The sequence below is a fragment of the Glycine max genome, chromosome 14 (genome assembly GCF_000004515.6).
Source record: "Glycine max cultivar Williams 82 chromosome 14, Glycine_max_v4.0, whole genome shotgun sequence".
NCBI classification, from domain to species: Eukaryota; Viridiplantae; Streptophyta; class Magnoliopsida; order Fabales; family Fabaceae; genus Glycine; species Glycine max.
The window spans coordinates 40,021,782-40,041,372 of NC_038250.2; the positions used below are offsets into that span (position 1 = coordinate 40,021,782).

The following is a 19,591-nucleotide window of genomic DNA, read 5'->3' on the forward strand; positions in this document are numbered from 1 at the left end:
ACCTTTGCTCTCCTAACCTAAGCTAAGGTAGGAAACTTTTATCCTAGGTTAGTGTTCCAACAAAATATGAAGTGTTTGGCTCAAAGGGCTTGCAAATGATAAAACAATATACATCGGGATAGCTTTTCGGCCAGTGGCTTAAAATGTAAAGAAAGAAAGATTGCCTAAATCATATCCATGAATCATATGTTATAAAAATTAGAAATTCATGCAAAATCAATTATAGAACATATCAATGAGGACATTCATTGAAAAAACAGTGGTTGCACATAGTCACAAAAGCTTAAGGTCTGTTTCCATGTTCAAATCAAATCAGTGTTTTGAAAGTTGTTCTTTTATCAAGTCGATACAAAAACATCTAAATTCATTTGGTATGTAGGAAAGTCATTCATTGTTTTCATTCTCAATGTTTCCAAAAAATCCTTTTATTGTGTTCTAAACCAATCAAAAGTAAGTTTAAAAAAAAATATGGGTTGTTGATTCTTTCCAAAGCATGTTATGTCCAAGAAAAATTTTCTAAGTCCCAAAAAAAGTTATATAATCTACAACTACACTGGCATAACAAAATATATCAAAGCACATGTAAATTAGTTAAAAACACAAACTTGCATATGTTTTTAAACATATATCCAAAACAATAAATAAATTAATAAAGTACTAAAATTTAATACAAAGCGATAAATGAAAATAAAGACAAGTCACAACTTTTTCTGAAGATCATGGTTAGGGAGCTCAATTTCCTCCAATGAAATAATCAACAAGATTTGCCATGTCTTCATCTTCCTCTATCTCCTCGGGCAACTTCTTGGGCATCTACAAGACCTACCTTCTCCTTAAAAATAGGCTTGTCTCCAGGCCTTGCAACTGTAGATCTAAATTGCTTGGGAGTAGGCCAAAGGTAAGGGTTAGGGTCCTGGTGATGCTGGTGCAGTGTATAGCAGTAGAAGTTGTCATTCAACTGCATCTGGCCCCTATGATTTGTTGCCTGCTGATAAGCCAAATGACGCATGTAAGTGTGGATTTGGAGCTCCATCCTCTGTAGGTGTGCTGAGATGGACTCCAAGGATGGCGGCTGCTGTGGTGGTGGTGGTGGGACATCTGCTGCTGGCTAAACTTGCTCCAGTTGTTGTACCTGTCTTGGCATGCAATATTTGTCAATGAATGATCTGTTAATAGGAGGTCGGATGTGTTTGGTTGGTGTGAACGACAATCCATTGAACTAGCAGAGACCTATGATTAAAGCAGGGAAACCTAGTGCCTTGTTGGATTTGTCTAGGTCCACTGGGTGCCTAGGAGGTTTTGTAATAACAAACTAGTGAAGGGCTTCTGAAATGAGCTGGGCCATATGAACATTGATATGCTCCATAATACTGTAGACCAACTGACATTTGGGTAGCGTCAGATCGAGTTATGATCACTCGGAGAATCATTACTCAGGAGGAAGGCCATCCAGATTTGAGTAGGAGTAGTCATATTTGTGTACATTATTTGCAACCACTTCCCTACCATGCTACGTACAAAATCACGCTCTAGGAAGCAAAGAAGCTAACCTATTGCCTCTTCATCAAAACTTGTAGTCTGACCTCTTCGGGAAGTATATCCATATTGTTGCCCTTCTTCCAAGATTAACGGATTCCCTAAAAATTGGTTGATAGCATCGGTGTCATAAGGAATCCATTGGCCTCGCACTTTGGAGCGCTTATCAAGAACTCCCTCCTCAATAGGCCATGCATTAGCATATAATTCTAGGACATCTTCAGGGTCATAATTGGGCATGGGTTCTCCAAGTTGTCTCTGGTTATTCTAGTGATCTATATTGTGAACTCAGGATACTCACTTTCTATTAGTTGGACCCTTCTTTACCTAAGGAAGGACCAATCTTTGATAAACTCAAAGTGGCATTGATGCTCCTCACTGCGAAATCAGTGTCCATTAAATTCAAAATCTGCAAGCGAAGTTGTGCTAGGTCCTTCTCCTGCAACAGTCTTCCTGGCTCTTTTAATGGTAAATTTCTTTGGAGCCATGTGCAACAAAGACACGTCCAACTAAAATTTAGCATAAAAATTATTTTTCATGAAATACATAGCCATATTATTTCAATTATCCCAAGTATAGCAACCAAGAAGTCAATTTTTGTGTGGTTTTTATTAATTGTATGTCTTACCATACAACTAATAAACTAACAACCCAGTGTGTATTATTCTGAAAGAAATAATTTAATATTCTACTGTAATTCACGTGCAATGTACCCACCCTAGTGCAACTAGTTAGCCAATAAATTATGCCAATTCGATCCAAACAACTTTAAGCATTCACTAACAAGTCATGTATTTGCATATAAAGCAATGTTTTGAAATTTCAAGCTTAATTCATACCCTTGGCATTTAACTTAACCTAAGTTGATCATACACCTAAAATAATGGCTAAACATGTGTAAAGATTATTATTCAATAAAAATTCAAAATAACACATAGAATAGCCATTGTGACATTTCATCGTGGCGTGCACATGTTTAAGCATGTATAAATGAAGGATAAAGAGCGAGCATGATAAAAAAAACATGTAGAAAGTGAAGAATAGGCCTAGAATTATTCAAAACAACCACAAATTGGAGCACTTTATCAACTCATTCATGCACAAAATTAACTTGCAAATCATTGAAATGAAAACAACAAAAACATCAAACAATGCAAGGGAAATGCAAAAATTAGATAGAAATGGAATACTTGAATGAGATGAAGTGGTGTGTGAAAAATGAAGGATTTGTCAAAAGAAGGTAGGTTGGGCGAGTTTTGGAGAAGGAGGGCGAGGGAGATTCGTGCACAATAAAGGGAGAAGAAGTTTGAAATGAAAATGTTGGGAGAAATCTGATTTCACCCCTTTTTATTTTTGTCTGCAGACATAGACTCGCCCAAGCGAGCTCCCCACTCGCCCAGGCGAGTTAACTTTCCCCCCTTTTTTGTGATCATACTTAATTAATTATTTAAATAATTTTTTTAACAAATAAATATTTTAAAATAAATATGTAATCAAGAAATATAAAAAGAAAATTAAAAAGCAAAGTTCAAAAATGCTAAGTTGCCTCCCAAGAGATATTCTTTAATGTTTTTTAAGTTGGACATCGTTGTTGTGGTTCAAGCTTCTTGCAGTTGGACAACGGTGGTCAGCCTCTCAAAATCACCACCTAAGTAGTGTTTGATTTTGTTACCATTCATGGTCCATGTTCTTTTGGTGGTTGGGTCCTCTAATATCATTGCTCCATGTGGCATAACTTCTTTGATGATGAATGGTCCTGACCACTTGGATTTTGGCTTACTTGGAAACAATCTTAATATAGAATTAAATAACAATACCTATTGACTAGGCTGAAAATTCCTTTTTGAAAGCTTTTTATCATGATAAATTTTTATTCTTTGCTTATAAAGCTTGGAATTATCATAAGCTTGAAACCTTAGTTCCTCCAATTCATGAAGTTGGAGCTCCCTATGCTCACCAGTTGCATTTGAGTCAAAGTTCAGAAACTTTAATGCCCAATAAGCTTTATGTTCCAACTCAACAAGTAGGTGACAAGATTTGCCATAGACCAATTAGAAGGGAGTAAGTCATGTAGGAGCTTTGTATGCTGTTTTGTATGCCCATAAAGCTACATCTAGTTTTTGGGACCAATCCTTCCTTGATTGAGCATATGTTTTTTCTAAGATTTTCTTAACTTCCATGTTAGAGACTTTAGCTTACCCATTGGTTTGAGGGTGGTAAGGTGAGGCTACCTTGTGTTTGACACTGTAGTTTTGGAGGAATTTTGTGAGTAGGACATTACAAAAATGACATCCTCCGTCACTTATTAGTACCCTGGTCATGCCAAACCTTGAGAAGATATTTTCTTTAGGAAGCAAATAATGGTTTTTGCATATGCATGTTGTACCGCTACTGCTTCCACCCATTTTGTTACATAGTCCACAACCAATAAAATGTATTCGTGTGAGTAAGATGATGGAAATGGACCTATGAAATCTGTCCCCCAGCAATCAAAAGCTTCGACCTCCAAAATGTTCTGCAATGGCATTTCATTCCTTTTGGAGAGTCCACGTGTTCTTTGACATTTGTCACACCTTTGGACGTATTCATGAGCATCCTTGCACAAGGTTGGACAATAAAAACCAGATTGGAGAACCTTGACAGCAGTCATCTCTCCATTGTAATGGCCTCTGTAAGGTGAACTATGGCAATTCCATATTATGCTTCTTGGCTGCCCCTGAGTTACACACCTCCTCAGGAAATTGTGATGCAATCCTACCCCCCAAGGGCATTGGATAGAAGACTCTAAGAAGATTGGGCTTGAGATGCAGGAGAAGGCCCTAGGGTTCTCATGAGCCTTAGGGTAGATTTTGGGCTCATGGGCTAAGTATGAGCCCGCTTATCTTTGCACATATTAGATTTGGGTTTCATTATTTTTGGGCATTGTATTTAGGGCTCCATAGTGTAGGAAGGGTACCCTAGTAATGTAGGATTTTTCAGCCCTTGTATTCTAGGGCACCAAGACCAGTTTTTGTATTAGGGGTACTTTTGTAATTTCACATGCAATATGTGCACTATTTAATGTGTGTGTTGGGAGAGAAATTTAATTGAATTGGGAGAAGCCCAATCCAATTAAATTTTGGACCAACCTAAGGGGGAGGTGAGCATTTGCTTGCTACACCCCATTGCCACATCATATAGTCACACTTTGTGCATGTCTTTCATGCTTTACATGCCTCGTGACACCTAAGCATACTTAGTGAAGAATCTTGGACTTGATCTGGGATTAGTGGGCTGAACCATATTTGAAATTCACTAATTATCATTAGTGAAATTTTGGCTCCACAAATTCAAATTCAAATTTCCCTCCAATTTTGTGTGACACTTACGCTACAAATAGAGGCCATGTGTGTGCATTTTTTCAACTTTGATCATTTGAGAAATTAGATTTCAAAGTTCAAACCTCATTTAAGGCATCAATTTTGTGGCCCCCCCTCTCCCTCTCTCTCCAGTCATCTTCTCTTACCTTCAAACTCTTATTCATGACTTCCTATGGTGGTGAGCTTGTTCTTGACTCATCTTCTACTTGAAATGGCGTCTCCAATCACCTTTCCTCCTTCTCCATTTTGCTGCCATTGATCTTCAAGAAGAAAAAGATTCCATTGATGGAGAAGATCTAAGGCCTACAAGCTCTACATGGAGCTACATCATGTGGTATCATAACATCTTCATCTAGGTGATGTTCTTTTGCTTCCTCTATCTTTTGTTTGGTCAATTCGCTTAAATTCATTGTTCTTCATCGTCTTCTCCATGTATCTCCTCCATTGTTTTGCGATTTGGTTCTGTTTAGAGTAGATTCAAAAAAATAAACCGATTAAATCTTAGATCTACACTTGTTCTTGCATTTCTTTGGTTCAATTTTATATATCTACTCTTGAATCATATTTTTGTGTTGATTTTAGGTTCTATCTTTTTTTAGTCATAATGTTCTTGTTATGGACCTTTAGATCTCAATTTTCTTACAAAATATTGATTAGAAAAGAAAACACAAAAATCTAAGTGTAAATCACTTCATTTATGTTGTTTTAGATTCATGTTTAGTCATAATAATTATCACATTATGTTCTTAGTTTGTGTTGAATTTTGATTTTGTTGATTGAATTTTGGATACATTTGTTCATGTATTCTTGCAATTATTAGCTTATCATTTGAATTTTGAGTCTAATTCATGCATGTTATTTAGTTCATAACATGTTCTAAATCAATTCCTAGAAGTAGTCTTGTTGTTGAACTTTTTTTTTGTTTTCTAAGTTTCCTATATGATGCCTATGAAGAAATTGAGTTGTGGTGTTGAGTTGTGGCTAGATTTGTGAAACAAAATAAGTCTTAAGCTCTCTTGAATTGTATTATCCAAAACAATTGAGCATAAGCAAACACAGATTATAACTATCCAAGCCTTAAGCAACATAAACACTACTCTTGATTTCTAGGTTAAAATTTTGGTTGTTGTCAATTCTGGCACACTGTCTTCTTAACTTTGCTATGGCTGAAATACTTTGAGTTTTGAGCTGAAATTTTAACTGGATAAAATAAACATCTGGACTAAAACAATGGAAAAATAATGAACAAAAACGAAAAATAAATGAGCAAGAAAAGGTGATCAAGATTAATGTCAAAATACACGTCCAGAACAACAACAAAAATGTGTATGCTTGATTTGCTTGAAAATTGTTCATTATTTTGAGTTGTATTGCAAGCCTATTTGACAAATTTGAGTGAAACACTTGAGAAAACAAACAATCATTAAAGACAAATTTGAAGACCTTAATTGGTTTGTTAAATTTGTTGTAATAGAACAATTGAGTGTTGAATTTTTTCTATTGCAATTCCTTGTATTTGGACATTGTTCACGGGTGTATTGGAAGTCTCTAAGAGACCGCCCAAACCTCTATTTGTGTGCAATAGCTTAGTGTAAACCATGCAGACTAAGTGAAGAGCCAGTTGGGACCTCCAAAGGGTCATCCAAACCTTCACATAGGAAACCGTCTAGCTTGCTTTAAACTTCCTTTACCTTCCATTTTCAAACCGCCTAGATAGCTTGCTTTTTACCAATTAGTTTCTTTAACCTTTTGTTTTCAAGCCCCTAACAAGAATGAACCACAACTTAGGAACCAACATGAGTCTTTATTCTTCATCTAGTGTTAATGGGGAGGGTTCTACTCCTAAGGACCCCATGTATAGGATATTAGATGAGTTGAGATCCCTCAAATTGTGGAAAGAAAAATAAGAGAGAAAAGAAAAAGGAAAAAAAGAGTGGAAGAAATAAGTCAAGATGAAAGAGAGAAAATAAGAGAGGGAGAAGGAAGAAAAATAATGAAAGAAATGAAAAGAGAAAACATGCCTCCTATAGTAGTCATGACTCTTGCAAGAGTTTAAGTGAAGAACTTAGCAACTATTATAGAGGGTGACATAGGTCACATACTAAACATCACTCGCAAAGAAGAGAAAAGGATAGAAGGCCTCAAGAGGTTAACATTAGCCTCCCATATTTCCATGGAAAAGATAATATTGTGGCCTACCTAGATTGGGAAATAAAGGTTGAACAACTCTTTGCTTGCCATCATATTAGAGAAGAGAGAAAAGTTCCATTGGCTACCCTTAGCTTTAAAGGGTATGCACTCTATTGGTGGACTTCCCTTGTTAGGGAAAGAAGGATTCATGGGGATCTTCCAGTAGAGTATTTGATTGATCTTAAGAGTGCCTTTAGGAAGAGGCATATTCCTTCTTACTATGAAATGGAGCTTATGGACAAGCCCCAAAGGCTTAGACAAGGGAGTATGAGTGTTGAAGAATATAGACAACAAATGGAACTACTCCTTTTAAGAGCTGGACTTAGGGAGGAGGAAAGAACAAGCATAGTTAGGTTCCTTAGTGAGCTTAATATTGAAGTGAGGGACAAGGTTAAACTCCTTCCATATAGGGACCTAGATGTGCTAGTTCAACTTTGTATAAGAGTAGAGCAACAACTTAAAAGAAAGCCTTCTTCAAAATTTTACGGCTTTCACTCTTACCCAAAGAAGGACCAAGCCCAAGGAATTTTGGGGGTTGCACCTTCAAAACCCAAGGAAGATAAGGGTAAGACCATAGAGAAATCCACCCCTAAGACTAGTTCCCAAGCAACGACTAGCAACATTAAATGCTTCAAATGTCTTGGGAGAGGTCACATTGCCTCTCGATGCCCCACAAAGAAAACCATGATTATGAGGGGTCAAGACATTTAAAGTAGTCAAGAGGAGACTACTTCTTTCCCTTCCTCTAGTGAAAGTGAAGATGAAGTAAGGTGTGAAGAATCTAGTGAGGAAGTCTACCCTCATGAAGAAGGTGACCTCCTAATGGTTAGAAGGCTCCTTGGGTAATGAAGACAAACAGTCTCTTGATTGCAACTGAGTTTATGAGATGAACAAAAATATTTCTCTCCTTTAGAGTAGATAATACAAATTGAAGTTCCTAGAAGAATTCTTAATAGATTTGCAAGTGTTTGGCCAATAGTTGTTTAGAGAGCATTTGACAATTAAGTTCTCTGAATAATCTCTCTCTCCCTTTTTGAAGTCAGACACACATACATATAAGCCCATTGTGCCTTTCCAAAATGGTTTGAGGAGATGTGTCTTTTCAAAAAGCTTTTCTGAAATTTTCTCACTGGTAATCGATTACAGGATTCTGGTATTCAATTACATAGTTATATTTCTGAAGAGTCATGACTTTTCAAAGTTTTTTTTTTTAATCTCTTCACTGGTAATCGATTACAAGATTCTGATTATCGATTACATAGATCAAAATTCAAACAGTTTTGTGCCGTTAGTCAAAAATATCTTCAAAAACTCTCTGGTAATCGATTACACAGTCTGGTAATCGATTACCAGCTCAAAAATACCTTTTTGAACTGATTTAGCCTTTGATAAAAGAGTGTTTGATACTAAAGATGTTGAGGCCAAACTAAAGCAATCAAATTGAGGTTCTTTAAACAAACTTACTAAGTTCTTATCTTAGATTTACTTGATCTTGTTCTTTTGACTTGATTCAATTCATGCTCATCAAGTAACCTTTTTGGCATCATCAAAATCTGTATGATATTCATTCATCGTCACTTCAACATTGGTTTTAAACCAATGTTAAAGGACCAATTTAACCCGATGTTAAAGATGTTTTTTGTAGTAACAATTGTTTTAAAAGGATTATTTTGACTCTTTCTAAAAGCATATAAAGGATTAACTTGAACATTTTAAAAGATAAGGGGTCAAATTGAACATAATAAAAAATATAAAGAGTTAAAATTATATCTTAGTCCGTTTTTTTTTATATTTAATATTTTAGTTTGTGTATTACTCAAAATAATATTTATTTCATATAATTAAAATTAATAATAAATAAAAAAATTAATATATAATTTATTTTATGAATAAAATTTATAATGGATAATTTAAATTGTAACATAAGGTTATTTTTAATTCATAACAATTTGTTTTAGAAAAAATATTGAAATTTAATTTAGAGATTGAGATTAAAATTGATAGAATGAAAGAATTAAATGAACAATAAAAGTAAAATAATATTAGTCTGAGATAGCTAAGAGAGAAGATTTTGTACTAATTACAATGATAGTGTACAAAATTCATATATCCAACAAAGGAATTTTTTAAAAATAAAATGGAGAGAAAAATATGAAATATTAAAAATATTTAATTGAGAGAGTGAAGTAAAAATTTAAGGGAGCATTTGTTTCAAGGATTTGATTATATACTCGGAATAATATTCCTGGGATCGCTATTACTGGAAATGTTATTTCCATGAAATATGTTTGGTACACATACTTCGAATTCTTGAGAATGTTTTAAAATTTTATTTAATTTGATAATGAAAATATTAATTAAAAAAATAAGTGGGGTTTAATAAGAAGAAAATTAGAAGTTATTTAAACATTCCCACAGGAATGTAAGATTCTCACCCACTTAGATGAGAATATGAAGATGGATAAATATGTATGAGAATTTTTTTATTACCTTCTAACAAATATTCACATCTCAACGACTACAAGAAAAATCATTTATGCCTACAGACACTTTTACCTATGGACATAAATTTATGTAGGTAAAATTAAAAAATATTTTTACCTACAGACTTTTATGTGTAGGAAAAGTCTTGTAATTGTGAATGTATATCATGCAGGTTTTGATGATGCCAAAAGTTTACTTGATGAGCACGGATTGAATCAAGTCAAAAGAACAAGATAAAGAAAATCTAAGATAAGGACTTAGTAAATTTGTTAAAAGAATCTCAACTTCATTGCTATCGTTTGGCCTAAAAATCTTTACTATCAAAATTATTTTATTAAAGTTAAATCAGTTCAGAAATCTCTTTTTGAACTGGTAATCGATTACCAGGTTTGTGTAATTGATTACCCGAGAGTTTATGAAAATGACATATTGAAAATTTTGAACTGATGAACAAATGGCACAAAATTATTTGAATTTTGATCTATGTAATCAATTACAAGTGTCATGTAATTGATTACTAGTGAAAAAGTTTCAGAAAATCTTTTGAAAAGATACATCTCTTCAAACTATTTTGAACAGGCCCAATGGGCCTATATATATATATATATGTGTGTGTGTGTGTGTGTGTGTGTGTGTGTGTGTGTGTGTTTGTGTGTGTGTGTGTGTGTGTGTGTGTGTGTGTGTGTGTGTGTGTGTGTGTGTGTGTGTCCTTACTTTGAAAATAAGAGAATTCTTAGAGAACTTAACTTTAAAAACCTCTCTAAACATCTTTGGCCAAACTCTTTCAAATTATTGAGAATTCTTCAAGGAACTTCAAGTTATATCATCTGCTCTAAAAGAGAGAAATTATTTTGTTCATCTTATAAAACTCAGTTGTAATCAAGAGATTGTTTGTCTCTTGGAGTGTGAGAAACTCAAACACAAGGGTGACGGATCCCAAGGTGTGTTCAAAGATTGTAAAGGATTTACATGGATAGTGGAAAATCTCAAGTGGGTTACTTAAGAACTGGACGTAGGCACAGGAAGTGGACAAACCAGTATAAATCGAGTTTGCAATTCTCTCTTCCCTTATCTCATTTATTTTATTGCAATTTACTTTGTGTTTCACATTTACAAAACATTGTTAAATTGGTTGCTACTTCTTCTTCTACATTCTAAATCTATCACATATCATTTAAAAGGGGATTAAAACTTGTTAGTCAAAAAAATTTTAAGACTTAATTCACCCCCCCCCCCCCTTCTTAAGTTATTGATGCCACTTGTTCAACAGTAATACCTAATAAATATGTAAAATTCATAAAGACTTATACCTATTGATACTTGGTGTAGCTAAAATTCTCAAAAAACTGTGTAGCATAGGATTCTCAAAAGACTTATGGTTACTTTGGTGAAGGTAAAACCTAAAAGACTTTTAGCTACCATTACACCAAAATTTATTTTTAATTGCAATTATTATTTGGAAATAAAAAAATTTCTAGTGTTTTATTATTTAATTAAAGATATGAATGACCCATAAGTAATTGTTGGCCAAAATTACATATATGAAAGCAATTTCCAATAATATTATCATAAAATTAGCATTAGAATAATAACTCATTCAGAAAAGAAAAAAAAACAGCAATTTAACTAATCACTAATTAATTTTTTAATCAAACATTCAGTACTCAATCTCTACTAGTCTTCACTCTCCACTCTCCGGTGACTCGCTTCAATTCTCACTTTCTCTCACCTCTATTTTCATTCTCGCTTCAATCATTACTCACTCGATCAGTGACTCGCTTCAACTCTCTCTTTCTCTCACCCCGATCCATATTCTTGCTTTGACGCTCTCTCTTCTCCATTGATCGAACGTAAACACAAATGCGTAGATTGGTGTTGCATTGTGACTTTAGGCGGTGGATAAGGCGACACTGTACCTAACATGGAAGCGCTCCAACAGAGCACATTGTTGTGGCTCTAATCAAAAGCATAGTCGCCAGTGGTTCCACATTGAGTCATGATGCTAAGAACTAGCTTGTGCGAATCAAGTTCCTCGACAAAGGATTGGACGGTGAGGAAGGTCGTGACAGTAGCGGTGGTGAAGGTGCTTCCATTGAGAGAAATTTGGCATCTCAAAATAAGGCTTTGTGTTTTCATTCAGTGTAGAATCAGAGGTTGGATAAGTTGAATTACTAACTTAGATAATAATTATAACTGTGATTGAAAAATGATCCAAAGTTTAGCCTCTTCTCTGTGTTTGCTCGTTTGCATCTAATTCTCACAACCAGGACTTTTTCATCACTTGAATCTCACTGGTTAGTACTCTACTTTCTATTGTCTATATATACTTTTAGTAACATTGAATGATTAGTGGAAATTATTGTGTTTATGTAGTGTGATGTTGATGTGTATAATACCTGTTTGATGTAAGTCCCCAACCTAAAGTCCTAAACTACAAAAAGGTGAACATATATGTTTAAAAAAAGTGTTATTTGGGCTGGTTATGGAATATGCTTTAATTTTAGTTTAGGTGTTTAATTATTTATTGGTTTGGCCATCATAGTTATATTGTGCATGCAAGGTGTTTGCATTTAGAACTTTGTGACAGACTGTGATACCCAAATGCTAATGGAGATGAACCTAGGCATGATTTATACCTTTTCTTCTATTCCATATTTGATGCTATGGGGACCAAGGGCTTGTTTGAATAAACTTTTTATATAAGTACTTATGAGAGAAGAAAATAAGAAGAATAAAATGAAATGACTTTTTCCAAAAGTTAAAATTAGTTTATGCATAAACTAATTCTAGCTTATAAAGAAACTTGTTTCATTTTCCTTTCTTATTTTCTTGTTCTATAAGTGATTATAGAGAAGTTTATCCAAACAAACTTAGATGACATTCACATGCATTCATAATTTCAGGAAGATAATTTTACAAAAGGATATTTCTTTAAAATAAGCTTTGTTAATGAAGGTCATAGTTATGGAAAGAGTGTTGTACAATTTCTTTTTGATACTTGATTTCATAAAGGAAGACAAAAAGAAAGACCATACTTTGTGGAAAAATAGGGGGGCATATATGGCTATTATTTACCTCTGGATCTTGGACAATAGGAGTTTGATGTCTAGAAATAACTTCTTTTGCATCATATATCACTCTTGCTTTTGTATTAGTAGTATTCCTCACTGTTACAGTACTGCAACATTTTGTAGGATTAGGATCACATGACGAAAGTAAACAATTGACAAGCATTGCTTTTTAAAATGAAAAAAAATATATAAAAATCCAAAATTATGCTTTCAGATGATTACTAAGTAATTACTAAAACTTCAAAGAGAGATACCTATCCCAATGGTATAGAATCTTCATAGACAATGAGTCAAAGATTTTCCCTTTAATAAGTCTTCAACCTGCCCTGAATCCAAAGAAAGATTGGCCTATGTAGTTTAATTCTGCCACAAGGCCTATTTCTTGGCACCAGATGTTGACATTGCCAACCCAATCAGTCCCAGGGATTGGAAAAATTCTGATAACCAAATTAGGAGAACTCATTTCGTAAGTCTCTCCATGATTATGGAGCTTCAACTGTCATTTTCTAGGCACCTTAGTTTCTACTAAAGTACCTGCATATTTGGTTTTTCTATGCACAAGTAAATTCTTTAACTACAATTCAAAGTTTTAAGTAACACAACATTAGAGCAATATCCATGTTCCAAATCATCAACGGAGTAAAAAACAAGAATGGGAAGATGTTTGACACATGGTGTCAATTGATACAATCTATCTAGACATGTAGTACTATTTGATAAAAGAAAAAACTAACAATATTAACGACTAATATTTGCCGATATAAAAAAATAACCTATCAGATAAAAGATAAATTGAATTTTATTTTATGACACACCATATATATGTATTGAAAAATTTTACCATTGAACTTTGAAACCGGAGAGTGGCACCATGTCATTTCTATGTTTTCCTTGTCATCAGTGGCATGAAGGGAAAATACTGGAGGGTGGTGTGAAACTTGCAAACAATGCATGCATGCAAATCCTATAATACAATAATTACAATTATCTTTGAAAAAACAATTATCTTTGAAAAACCAGAAAAAGGTGTGCAATGCCACAACATAAGGCCATTACTTGATAAAGTATTTAATTAAGAATTTTGAGGTCGAAGTGAGAATGGTATAAAAAATCCTAGTTACTTAGTACCTGTTCGAGTAAGACATTAAGGTTTCCTTTAGAAACATGGTGAGTTTCACCAAGAGTGGGATTGTAGGGAGTAACTCCAAACCTTAGAGGACGTATGGTAGAAATGCTCCATGCAACAACTAATATAAGTCTATCTAGTGGTGTCTTTCCACTGTTGAGGTTGCTTAGAAAATCTGTTGAGTTCTGACTTATAAGTTATAACAAATAAAGAAAAGAAAATTGAAGTCATCAACCTAACAAACCCAATAGACTTATGCTTAATTTTAAAGGGGCTTTTCAGGAAATACAAATATTTTCCTTGATCCTTTAGAATTGAGAATCAATTTTGGTAAATTTTGAAGTTATGGCTTGAAAGTTGAGACCAGTAAGTTACTGCTTGCCAATTAATGTTCCTATATTCCCTTGGCACGACAGTAAGTTGCTTCCTTGTGACTTGATGACTGAAACAACCTCTTCACCTATATACATTGACCCTTCTCAACCTAATAGTGGTGGGATTTTTGTCACTTGTGCACTGCATTGCCCTTTTAACTACACCTATTGATGCTTTGTTTTGTTGTTCTCCTTGTTTCCCATCCTTAATGAGATACCATGACATCTTTGGATCATTTCATTTCTATCTTACAGACATAATTATTTTGGTTCATAGGTTAAATTGGAGGGGGACATCAACCAAGATGTGACTTTGTATAAGAAAGCTTTGTATTACAACTGGCGTTACGTCGATGCCATGTATATTCTTGGGGTTGCATATGGTGAGATGCTTAAGTTTGATATGGTATGTCTAAAACAAGCATGCCTATATTTTACCCACACTTTGCATGTATTTTATTATGATAATCACACGTGCATATTAGTCTGTACTAATTATATTGGTAGAAATTCAATATACTATTTAGGCCATTGTATTCTATGAACTTGCCTTTCACTTCAATCCACATTGTGTGGAAGCCTGTAACAATCTCAGAGTTATATATAAAGATCGTGAAAACCTTGAAAAAGCTGTAGATTGCTACCAGGTAACAGTGATGATCATATCATTTTGTTTCACTATTGCTGGATTGCATAGATTCATAATCACAATCTATTATTTTGGTTATGCAGCTTGCTTTGTCAATCAAACCTAATTTTTCCCTGTCATTAAATAACCTCAATGTTGTATACACTGTCCAGGTTAAGTATTGCAGAATTCCTAAATTTTGGAGTTGTTAAATATCTTCAATAAGTGATTATATTTTCTTCCTTCTCGAGGGTAAAGTGGATGTTGCTGCAATTATGATGGAGAAGGAATAAGCAGAAGGCTCTAGAGCAGAAGGAGAAAAATTTTGCTCAGGTAATGGTGATTAATGTGCCCAAAGGAGTGGCATTGACCTTTATTATTCTTGAAAATTGTTGTTATTTTTTGTTTGCAAACTGTTACCCTTCTCATGTCAAACTTCTTATAATTTATTCATTTGTGGTAGGTATGACTTTTATCTAATGAGAGCTAACTATCTCATGACTTTTTTTTCTTTTTTATTTTTTCCATTAATTGACTTTTCCTTTCCAAAAAGTTATCATTGTTTATCTGCTTTTTAATTGGGATTATTGTACTTCTTTGCATGAATTTGCCTAACAACAAGAAAAATTACTTGGTATTTCAAATTTGCAGGACTAGAATATTTTTGTCATATATAAATAGTATAATGTTTTGCCTTCTTTTAATGTAGGTATATGAGCATATAACGTATGACAACCTAAACCATATATCCCTGGCCTCATTTACTGGAAGGCAAGAGCAGACTGTTATAACATCTTCTTTGTCAAAATCATTTAGCGTCATATGTAACGGGTCAAAGTTGTATGAACCAAACTACACTGGAAGTTTTTAGCTTTCTCATCATTGCTATAAAGAATGCCTTTAACTCACTGTTGTTCTGTCATGTATCTCATAAGGTTAGAGGGTTGGATGGGCAATTGCACCAGCTTTTCTTGCGTCTGCTATTAGAAATATTCACGAAAGAGTTACAGATTCTGCTCCAGCACCTTTTTAGGAAGCTTTTTAAATTGGAAGAAAGAATAATGGAATGATAGGATTAACTATGTGTCATACCCTAATTTTGTCCGGGGACTATCATTCCTTGATCTTGTGATCCTTGCTAGTCGACTTACGGTGTTGAATGCTAGTTACAGTGCAAAACAGAAGATCATTCAGTGTTTTGATCAAGAATGCGAAAAATACCAAAAAAGGGGGGCAAAAGGGTATTTTCCTTGGTTTTCCTGGGCCACCAAATAGCTTCATGGTGAAGAAACCAGCTCGCCTGGGTGAGCTCATTGCTTCAGCACTAAGTTTTAGCTCGCCTAGGTGAGCTGCAACTCCCCAAAGTGACCCTTTGCCTATAAATAGTCATCCGAGGGGTGTTTTAAGGGGTTCCAAGGTTTAAAAGGTGAGGTAATTGAGAGAAGAGAGAAAGAAGAAGAAGAAAGAAGGGGAAATGAAGCCAAGGCGCTACCGAATCGCAACCGCGATCATTGCCTATGTCGTTTTCTTGTTCTGTGTTCTTCGTGCGACCGTCGGTTAGTTTAATTTTTTTTTGTAATTGAATGTGATCTATGTACCTTTAGGGGTCCCCCTTGTTGTTGTCTCAATGTCCTCCATTTTACGTTTAAAAGTCTTCAATGTCCTTTTTTTTTTTCAGTTTCACTTCCTTGGTTTTTGCCAGTTGCCCTTTTTTTTCCCTTTTATTTCCAATAAAAGATAAGTAAAAAGGGGCAACTGTCATACCCTAATTTCATCTGGGGACTATCGTTCCTTGATCTTTTGAGCCTTGATAGTCGAATTATGGTGTTGAACACCTGTTACAGTGCAAAATAGATGATCATTCAGTGTTTTATCAAGAATGCAAAAAAATACCAAAAAAAGGGGGCAAAAGGGTCTTTTCCTTGGTTTTCTTGGAGCCTAGCTCCCCCAGGAAAGCCTCTAGCTCGCCTGGGCCACCAAATAGCTTCATGGTGAAGAAAACAGCTCACCTGAGTGAGCTCCAACTCGCTTGGGCAAGCCCATTGCTTCAGCACTAAGTTTCAGCTCGCCTGGGTGAGCTACAACTGCCCCAAAGTGACCCTTTGCCTATAATTAGGCATCCTAGGGGTGTTTTAAGGGGTTCCAATGTTCAAAAGGTGAGGGAATTGAGAGAAGAGAGAAAGAAGAAGAAGAAAGAAAAGGAAACAAAGTCGAGGCGCTGTCAAATCGCGACCACGATCATTCCCTACGTCGTTTTCTTGTTCTATGTTCTTCGTGCGACCGTCGGTTAGTTTACTTTTGTTTTAATTGAATGTGATCTATGTACCCTTAGGGGTCCCCCTTGTTGTTTCATGCACATTCATCTTCTCCATCTATCATCGATGATTTTGTTTTTCTTTGTAAAGTTCAATCTTAACCGATCACTAGTGTTGTAAAGTAGTCTTTAAAAAGATTGAATGTTAATAAACCAAGCCAAGATAAAACCAACTCATAACTAACTTCTTTTTATCAAATATCACTTGAGATCGTTTCAAGGTCCAACGCCTTAACGATTCTCTTCACTTTTCAAAATTCTAAAACATCGTTTCAAGGTCCAATGCCTTAAACAACTTTTGTTCGCAATTAAAATCAATCTTTCAAAAAACATAAAATCAATTTAACACATAAAGTTTTAGACTTAAAGAACTACGTAGGTCTGAATTCCTCATCGCACCTGAGGATACGTAGGAGCAAGGGCAACACCCTTGTCAGCCCCAAAAAATAAAAAAATATAAAAAGGGGGACCCCTAAACCCTTCATTTCAATATTTGCATACCTCTTTTTGGTGTTTCTAATGTTTTCCTCCAACAAGCGTTGGTGGCGACTCTGCTCATTTTCTCCCTTGGAGATGAACGCTTTGGCCTATCAATTTGGCCTTCACCGTACCGTCGTAGGGTAGGTTGCGACACTATGATTGAGGATGGTCAAATTAATAAAGCTTGTTAAAGATTCATTTGACCGAAAGAATGAAATAAGCTAGGCTTGTATTTGACTAGTTTATAATAGATGAGTGTATTGGATTAGTTTATTTCAATGCATTAAAAGCATTTTCAACTAGTTGCTTAAGAAATTGCTTATTTCAAGACATCATTGTTTAGTTTTTTATTTTAGTAGAGGAGATTTAGATATCATGTTGGTTGCTTAAAATTAAGCTCGGTTATTTCTATAAATAACATTGCTTAACATTAAAAAAAAAAATTTGCCATTTAAAGATCATCTAAAGGTGGGATCATGTAAGAGTTGTTTAAAACTATATTAATGGTAGGCATAAGTTCATGACTTTTACCTACAGTTGGAGGTTGTAGGTACAAGTTAATGTTTTTACCTACAATTAGAGGTTGTAGATATAAGTTAATGACTTTTACCTACGCATATTGTGAACTATAGGAATCATATATAGTGACAATCAAATATAATTGTAGGTGAAAGTAAATCCGTATGTAAAACCTCTACTGACAGATTATAATTCGTCACTGTACGCCCCCTCAAAGTTGACGGCCAAAATGTCCGTAGGAAAAAGTCTTTAATACGTTTACCTATGCATTTTTAACATCTAGTGATGGTTTTTGTCCGTAGGAATAGGTCATTTTTCTTGTTGTGAACATTCCTATGAATCCAATTCTGAGAAATAAACATCGCCTTACTTTCTTCGAATTGTGTATTCCTAATTTGTAATTTTGAAATATAATATCTAGGAAAAAATATATTTTATTTATAATATTAAATTAGGTTCTGATAATTTCAATAGGAGAATTATTTAATATTTAATATAATAGATTTTGATAAATTACAAAAATCATATAGGTTGGGTGAACACCTTGACCTACTAAGGTATGAAGGCCTAGTAATGGGAGTTGAGGTAAAATTAATAAGGGTCATAAGGTTAAAACACCTCTGTTTCCTTAAATATAAGACTTTTTTAAAATTGATTTTTGCATTAATTATTTTTTACCAAAATATCCCTAATTAATTAACAATAAATTCATTCTCTCTCTTATAATGATTGAAGAAGAGTAGCACACAGTAATTAATGGATTTGGATCCTCCCCTTTTCACTAACTGTTAGAGATATGAGGAGCAACATGAAGACTAAGTCTTGGAGCTTGAAGAAGTTTTGTCTTTTACATGCCTAACTCTCTTGAGTGACATTTGTATTGATTGTTGTATTGCTTGTTGCATCTTAGTCTCTATCTTTTCATATGTACATCATGCATCATCATGTAGGAGTAAGAAGATTGTTTCTAAAGTTAGAAACTTTCTTCAGTGCATAGAAGTCTTATTTTAATCGATTACAAGGCTAATCTTAATCAATTACACAAGTGTTTGTAGCTTGCAAAGAGATTTTTGTATCGGTTTAATCAATTACAAGCTAATCATAATCAATTTCACAATTCAATTGAGACAATGAGTGGTTTTTCATGAGTTTCTACATTAATCGATTACCAGATAATCGTAATCGATTACTTTGTTCTTAAAAGTGTTCTCAAAAGTCATCAAAAACACTTTAATCGATTACATCAAGATTCTAATCGATTACATTGTTCTTGAAAGTTTTTCAGATTTTGGGAAGAACACTTTAATAGATTGAAATCATAAAATAATCAATTACATGGACTATTTAATCGATTCCAGGCGGTTATAATTGTTTTCTCTATAAATAACCAGCTTGTGTTCTCACTTTAACAACTTTTATGAAGAATAAAGAGAGAAGATTAAGTGCGTAGAAAAAGTGTGACTCACAACGTCTAAACTTTGTTTTTGAAGATCTCATGGTGAAAACTTAG

At 34.3% G+C, this 19,591-nt stretch overlaps 1 pseudogene; it reads right to left on the bottom strand.

Moving 5' to 3' along the window:
• Window positions 1–1,922: 1,922 nt before the first annotated feature.
• Window positions 1,923–14,366, bottom strand: LOC102667294 (oxysterol-binding protein-related protein 4C-like; annotated as a pseudogene).
• Window positions 14,367–19,591: the final 5,225 nt, after the last annotated feature.